The 7,664-nt window shown below is 54.5% G+C and overlaps 1 pseudogene; it reads left to right on the top strand.

Moving 5' to 3' along the window:
• The first annotated feature begins 2,825 nt into the window (after window positions 1-2,825).
• On the top strand, window positions 2,826-5,127 carry LOC121835003 (annotated as a pseudogene).
• The last annotated feature ends 2,537 nt before the right edge of the window (window positions 5,128-7,664 follow it).

Raw genomic sequence — 7,664 nt, 5'->3', positions numbered from 1 at the left:
TCCGTATGGGTGTGTTACCTTTGCGATCGAGACCACCACTCCCGGTGCGTACGCACCAAGTTGCCACGGACGGTATCTCCCGGGGAGTAATCCATGGCTGCAAACCCAACGAACCCACGGCTAAGCTTCTGGAGGCGCTGTACGCCGACGGAGTGGATGTCCTGACGGCCCGGCCTATGGGCTCCAAAGGTACAGTCCTCATCCACTTTGCATCTCCGCATCCGCCACGCGAAGTTATGTATTGGAGCTTCCCGAGAAGGGTGGAATGCTACGAACAGCGATCTCTCGTGTGCCCGCGCTGTCACCGCCCGGGACATAAAGCCACCAGCTGCCCGATTAACCAGCCGGTCTGCAGCAACTGCGGAAAACAACACGAGCAAACCCCGGAAGCCTGCCCGAATGGCGAGGCCAAGTACTGCGGTCATTGTAAACAGGATGGACACGTGGCTACTGATCCCTCTTGTCCCGCTCGAGCTCAATTCGCTCAGCGCGCGAAACAAAGGGAAGGAGCCAAACAAGAAAGACTGGCACGGAGCCGCTCGCGCAAGCGCAGGCAGCGATCCAAGCAACCCTCTGGCACCACTAATTCACGTCCCGGTTCCAAGAGTACTATCTCCCAGCTGCGCGGGTCGAGCAAGGTTCAGATCCAGGATCCGCTCCACTCCTACGCCGATATAACTGCGAGAGGTCTCAAGGGCGGTCGCAGCCCAAATGCACGCCAGATGCTTGAGACACTCCAGGTCGAGCAAGACCGCGATCAAGCCGATTTCGATAGCACTATGAAACGTCTGGAACAACAACTGAAAGAAATTCAGCGTACAATGGAACAAGTCAAGTGCAAACACAATCAACGGCAGAAATCACGAGCAGATCGGCTCCGGGCGCTGCACTTTGAAGTTGAGGAAGAAGAGAGATTGGAAACCGAGCTCCTTGGGAAAAGCAAGCGACGCCAGTCCCTTTCACCTGGGCGGTGTCGCACACCATCTGGAAATACTTCATCCACACGACAGCAGGCAAGAAAGCAATCCCACGTACCTGCACCCCAGCACCAGGCAGCAACCCAGAACTCTAACGAGCCGCCGGTATGGATACAACAACTCATACAGCAGCCACAGCAGCAAGCAGAGCAAATGAAACAAATGCAGCAGATGCAGCAGCAAATACAAATGCAACAACAACAACAAACGCAGCAGTTCCTCCAACAGGTGACTCAAATGGTCGCACAACAGGTCGCTCAGATGTTCTCCCCCATACTTAGCCAACATGGACCCAGCCTGCACCAGCCGCAACCAACCTCCACTGAACAGCAGCTCGGCGCACCCACCGCCTGAGCGTCCTCCCGACCTCCTGCAGTGGAACTGCCGCTCACTACGTCAGAGCGCTGCCGAACTCGTCGAGCTCTTCCGCTTAACCGGAAGGCCGGCAGCGCTTCTGCTGCAGGAGACACGGGGGATGAGTCCGGGCATCTCGGGCTTCGACGGATACTTCCAACCAACGATTGAACACGGACTAAGAGGCGGATCAAGTGACACATCTCAGACCATTGAAGCACAAGCTGCGGTGTTTGTGCGCAAGGGCCTCCCACAGGCACAAATAGATACGACGGCCTATACTGCAACCCGTTCCAGGAGGTGGTGGCGGTTCGCTGCACGCTTGGACGTCACCGGGTCATCCTAACCTCCTGCTACGAGAGACCTGAGTCAAGCTGTTCCAAGCGCGGCCACGCTGGACAAGCCGGCTTCTAATGGCTGATGGACCTCCGGCAGCGCTACCCCCGTGACCGCCTGCTCGTGGCGGGCGATTTTAACGCGCACCACCCGGACTGGGGGTACTCGAGTTCTAACGCCAGGGGCGCGCGGCTAAAGGAGGCAGCGGAGTTGGCGCACCTCACTCTGGCCAACGACCTCGACTACCCAACGCGCCACGGACTGCACGAGGGACAGCGAGACACCACCCCGGACCTGACCTGGGCAGACTCCCGACTGGTGACCGACTGGCGGTGCGGACCGGACCCTATGGGGTCCGACCACTATCCCATCTGGCTGGAGCTCTCAACCGGCGGCAAAGCAGGGCGCAGACGTTTAACTCAGGCTATCGACTGGGACGCCTTCCGAAAGGCGGTGGCCACGTGCGAAGACGCGGTTCCCGTAACCGCAAAATTACTGAGGGCAGCGCAAGCGGCCACGCGAAACCTGGAGGTGGAAGACCAAGACCCGGTTCCCGACAAACATCTAATCAACCTGTGGGAAGCACGCAAGCGGCTCCACAAGATATATCTTAACAACGGCAAACGATTCAAGGACCTAGTGCGTTTGCGCAACAAGACGGCACAGGCACGTAGATATGCCAAACGCCTGGCTCGCTCGAGGTGGCTTGACCACTGCGCGACGTTTGACGAACGAACTGGCACCCGCAAGCTATGGCGCGCCCACAGAGCCTTGACCGGCAAGACCAAGGCGCCCAACACTGCTCGCAACATCCAGCTAGCCACCGACCAAACTCCGGAGCAGTTTGAGTAGGCGGCCGCCAAGGCCTTTTTCCCACAACCTGCTAACGATCCGGACCTGTGCCTGTACGAACTGCAACCTCCGAGCGACACAGAACAAGACGCCCCGTTCACGATTCAAGAATTGACACTGGCCTTGGACTCTGTCAACGAGCGCAGCGCCCCTGGCAAGGATGGAATCACGTGGCGCATGCTGCGCAACCTGGACGAGCCGGAGAAACGAAAGCTCCTGAAAGAACTTAACGACGTCTGGGCGTCAGGAGTACTACCGGCCGACTGGAAACATTCAGTGGTGTACCCTATTCCGAAACCAGGAAAGAGTCCGGATCAAATACAGAACCTCCGACCAATCTCACTTACGTCTACGCTATTCAAGCTACTCGAACGGATGATCCTTACGCGACTCACTTATGTCTTGGAAGAAGCCAGGGACGACCCTTACTACGACGCTGCGCAGACTGGTTTTCGCCCCGGACTGTGCACCCACGACAGCCTACACCTCCTCCGAAACTTTGCGGGTAAGAGGCGCCGAGGAACCAACAAGGTACCCGGACTCCTGGTGGCAGTGGATCTCCGGAAAGCTTTTGACACCGTCGAGCATTCGGCAGTGATCGAGGAACTCGAAGAGAGTGGCGCAGGCACCCGCATAATCAATTTCGTGAAAAGCTTCCTCAAGAATCGTACCTTTGAGATCAGCTCGGGCGCCCAGCAACCCCGCATGTTCCAGAATTTCCGTGGAGTACCTCAAGGAGCCATCCTTTCGCCGACCCTTTTCAACTTGGTCATGAGAAAAATAGCAAGAGTGTTGCGCGCCGTCCCACACCTTCAGCACACAACTTATGCGGACGACATCACCCTTTGGGTGGACCCTCGAAACACAAAGCTCGACACTAAAGAAACGGTCGAAACCATGCAGACGGCCCTAGATGCCATTGACCAATGCCTGCAAACTACGGGCATGCAACCTTCCCCAGAGAAGACAGCCTTCCTCATCGTCGGCGGTCTTGAGCACAACAGAGCTCAAATACACCTGACCCTGGCCGGCCAGTCCATTCAGCGCTCCCCCGAACGCTGGATTCGCATATTGGGAGTCCCACTGCACGAACAAGGAGGAGCGCAAGAGTGGATCAAGCAACTCAAACCCAAGTGGCGACAACAGCTCCAACTCATTAAGAGAATGGGCAACCGCCTCGGTGGCGCGGGCACGCGCACCATCCGCTTGCTCACTCAAGCAGTCCTGACCTCAAAAGCCTGCTATGGAGCCGCATGTTTCGTCCTGACCAAGGCGCAGCTCAAACAGCTGGAAATATTGCATCGTGAATGTCTGCGTGCGATCACCGGTCTCCCAAGACACACTAAGACGGAAGAGCTGTATCGGTACTCGAATCTTCCGACTCTACAAGCCATCATTGAGACCCGCGTTGCCGGCCATCAGCGGCGCCGGACATCGACTAGAGCCGGTCAACATCTTCTGGATTTACAGGGTTGGCGGCCTCCCGTAGGAGAGGCCCCGCCTCCGAAGAGCATGCCACCATGGGAGGACATTATGGTCAGAAACCCCAAGCCGCTCACTCGCAAACAACACCGCGAAGAACATTCACAAGAAAGAGCTGCACTTGCTGCGCGGGCAGACCTCGTGGAGCACGCGGTCTTCACAGACGCCGCATGGTGCCAAGAGACGAAGCGGGCCACACTCGCCTACGCTACTGGCCAGGACCGATACGCTCAGACACTTCAATACGACAGCGAACCTAGCACGAGCCGCCTCGAACTGGATGCAATACACCTGGCACTATCTCGAATAAGAGAGACATTCGACCCAGTGGACGTACCCACCCGTGTAACCATCTTCACGGATTGTAGGGAAGCCCTTGCCCGTCTGGGGAAAACTCCTCGCGAAGGGACGCTTTGCCAGCGAATCAAGAGTCTGTGCTCGTATTTGAAAAACACCAAAGGTATTGAGGTGAGAGTGGACTGGGTCCCGGGACACGCGGGCGGCATCGGTAACGAGGCCGCACACGCGTGAGCGAGCGAGCAAAGGGAAGACCGCTCCAACCCAGGGATCTTCGTCCCCTTCGCGCCGCCGGACCCAGACCCCATAGAGAAGAAATCTGCGGCCCGACAAGAGGATCAGCGTCGGCTGCGAGATCAAACACCCTACAACCCGGCACCGCTACCCAAGGGTTTACCCAGAGGGGCACAAGTGTTAATTCATAAGGCCCGCACCGGAGCTGCGCTCACCGAAGACATACTCGCTCGGTGGCGTAGCTACAAACCACGGAGGGGCCGCCCACCCGACCAAGTGCCACCGGAAGGGTCCGAGCCCGCTGCACTTGTCGTCTGCACTACATGCACCGCCGGCGTGAGCCCGACGATCCGACACTTACTCTGGGATTGTGCCGGCTTGCGAGACAAAAGAGCCGAACACCTGGGGCCTCACATCGACACTTTAGAGGCCTGGATCACACCGGTTAACGAGGCACGGGCCAGGGAGACGCTGATCTCCCTATGGGAGTTCGCGCGCTCGACAGGAGTGCACCGCCGAATGTAAAGTTTTCCTACCTATGTTCCCCTTCCCCCAATGAGGCCATGGCGCCACCCTTTTTGAAAATAAAGTTAATCATCATCATCAAAGAATCCTTCTCTCGCACGAGCGCTCGAGCAGAGAAAAGCCCGGCGCCCTTGTTCATGCCTTTGCCGGCACTCAAAACCAAATTTCGAGCTGAACTGTGCGCCCGCCATGTTGGTTGCGGCGATAAGCCGGCGACCGACGGGGCGACACAGAAGAGCGTAAAAGAATACTAACCGTTATAAGGTTGAAAGCTGGGCTAGTTGGTAGTTGTGGAACATAATGAGATAAAACATTTCCATCAACATTTTCATCAAACTGGGAGACTCCCATGTCTGCTGGAAGTACAACTCAATATCTAAGAAAGGTATCCTTGACTACAAGTCGGCCCACTCAAAAGTTGCAAAGAGGGGCATTGCGTTAACCTGTCTAGGCTCAGCACGGAAGAAATCCTGCTTCCACACTCTAGGGAACAGCATGAAGTTTCTAATTGACAGAGTCAAAAATGCGGGCTATCCATTGACACTGCTGTTGGACGTGGCAGCTACACTGCTCAGGAGAACAAAGGCTAACCAGTCTAGGGTGCCTTCATGTGCGCTTTGCTTAGGGTGGAGACATCTGGCCATTTTGTTCCCACTTTTACATTTTTTTTTCAGAAGCGCGTAAAAGAGCGTGTCCCTGCACGCGTCTGTGGCGCTGACTGTGCTATGGCGACATTTTGTTTTCGTTGATTTCTTTGTATTTTCCCCGTGAGCGCGTGCTGTCGGCATCGGGTACTACAAAGGGTGGCATCACTCTAAACAGAAGGTCATTGAGGCACCCTAAACCAGTCCATAAAACGTGGTGTGGAAAGGAAGCGGCCAGTGGTCATCCAGTATTTAAACAGTTTCACACAATTAAAAAAAAAAAAAGAAAAGAAATGCGGGGAACCGCACGGAATTTAGTTTTTTTTTTTTTTTTTTTTTCAGCCTTGCAAAAAACGAGTCAGATTTGTTTCCGAGTCAACGCTAAGGCAGAGGGAATTAAAAAGAACACGTGTGGCAAGACGTGTGGCAAGACGCCAAACAGTTTTTTCCATGTGCAGTGGGCGTTGTGTACAGCACTCCTCTCTCGTGTGGCCGCACCTACGTTGGGCAAACCGGACGCTGCCTGAACGATAAGCTCCGTGAACAAAGGCAATCTCACGTAGCCGCAGTGGGAAAACACCTTTCCGTTCACTGTAAAGAGTGCCCGTGCCACGGTGTAAGATAATACTCTTCAGGTAAGGACTGCGCGCTCCTTGCGACGTGCCCGATAAAGTTCGCTCTTCACTCTCTCTCACTATGGTTTGAAGCGGCGCCTGCAGGTGACTCGTAGACCCGTGGGCACGTACAAGACGGCACGTGCCGCCTCATGCTCCAGCGAGGTTGTCGCACGTGCAGAAAGACCACGGAGTACCGGGGTGTCATGGCGACGAGATAATTTTTTTCGCTCTCACACCGTTTCGCCGTTTGGCCGCCGGCGACACTGTCAGCCGCGGGCACGGTGGCAGCGGAATGATGCAGCCTTTCGGATGCCCGTTGAACGAACACTATCTGATTCCTCGCGCCGCGCGTTCAACCCCGCCGTGTCCTCACCTAAATAGTGTATCTTACACCATGGCCCGTGCTAAGTGTCTTTCAATATCTCTACGAGTTTAAGAAGGCATAAAGAAAGAGTAATACGTGAGGTGCTTGAGGCATTCTACATCTACAGTGGCGGAACAAACTGCATTAGCACAGCGTCAGTGGCTTTGTATTAGCGGCGAGATGTTATGGTGGCGCCCTCAGACGGCCTCTCGTGACGTCATTACATTGCGAACAACAAGTCCGATGGTGCTTGTAATGAGCATGGTAGAAGCTTGAAATCATTACGGTCTGAAGCCAACACGGCCTACACCGTCAAAATTAAATTTGCATTACTCTTATTTCTGTCGATGAGAAATCCTTTGTCGACGTTGTAGTCAGCATTCGGCCAATCGTGGAAAGCCGACCGGAGCGACGCTTTCGATCGCGCACGTCGCGAATAGGGAGTATTCACTGGCGGCCAGTGTTGGACGAAATACTGGATAGAAGTATTTAAGTTAGGTTATTAAATACCTGCTTCAAAAAGTATTTAAAATACTACTCAAGTTACTTTCACTGTAAAGTATTTTGAGTAGGGTACAAATACTTGGAAATGTAATTCAATTACCTTTTTAGATACTTCCGCATTGCGTAATTTGGATCAACGTCATTGACAACGCCAATTATACTCTGGCACAAATCTGGTTTACCAGAATTGTTTATTGCCACGCAACAACATAAAAAAACACCGCAGGGTTATTTTATGGTGTCCAACTTTAAGGAGCCGGATATTGTCATGAAGGACAAATAATGAGGGGGCGAATAACTGAAGAAACGAAACGTTTAATGGGGCGAACTTGTGCCCAAAACAAAACAGAGAAAGGCTAGCGTCGCAGGCGTCGATGTCGGCGAAACAGCAGGATTGAGCGCATGGGACGAGAAAGACTCCGGACCGCCACGCGGACACCTTTTGTACCCGCGTGGGTTTCTGAAACCTTCGGCGTAG

The sequence above is a fragment of the Ixodes scapularis genome, unplaced genomic scaffold, assembly GCF_016920785.2.
Source record: "Ixodes scapularis isolate PalLabHiFi unplaced genomic scaffold, ASM1692078v2 PGA_scaffold11__112_contigs__length_91849675, whole genome shotgun sequence".
Lineage (NCBI taxonomy): Eukaryota > Metazoa > Arthropoda > Arachnida > Ixodida > Ixodidae > Ixodes > Ixodes scapularis.
This window is presented reverse-complemented; position numbering and strand designations above follow the sequence as displayed.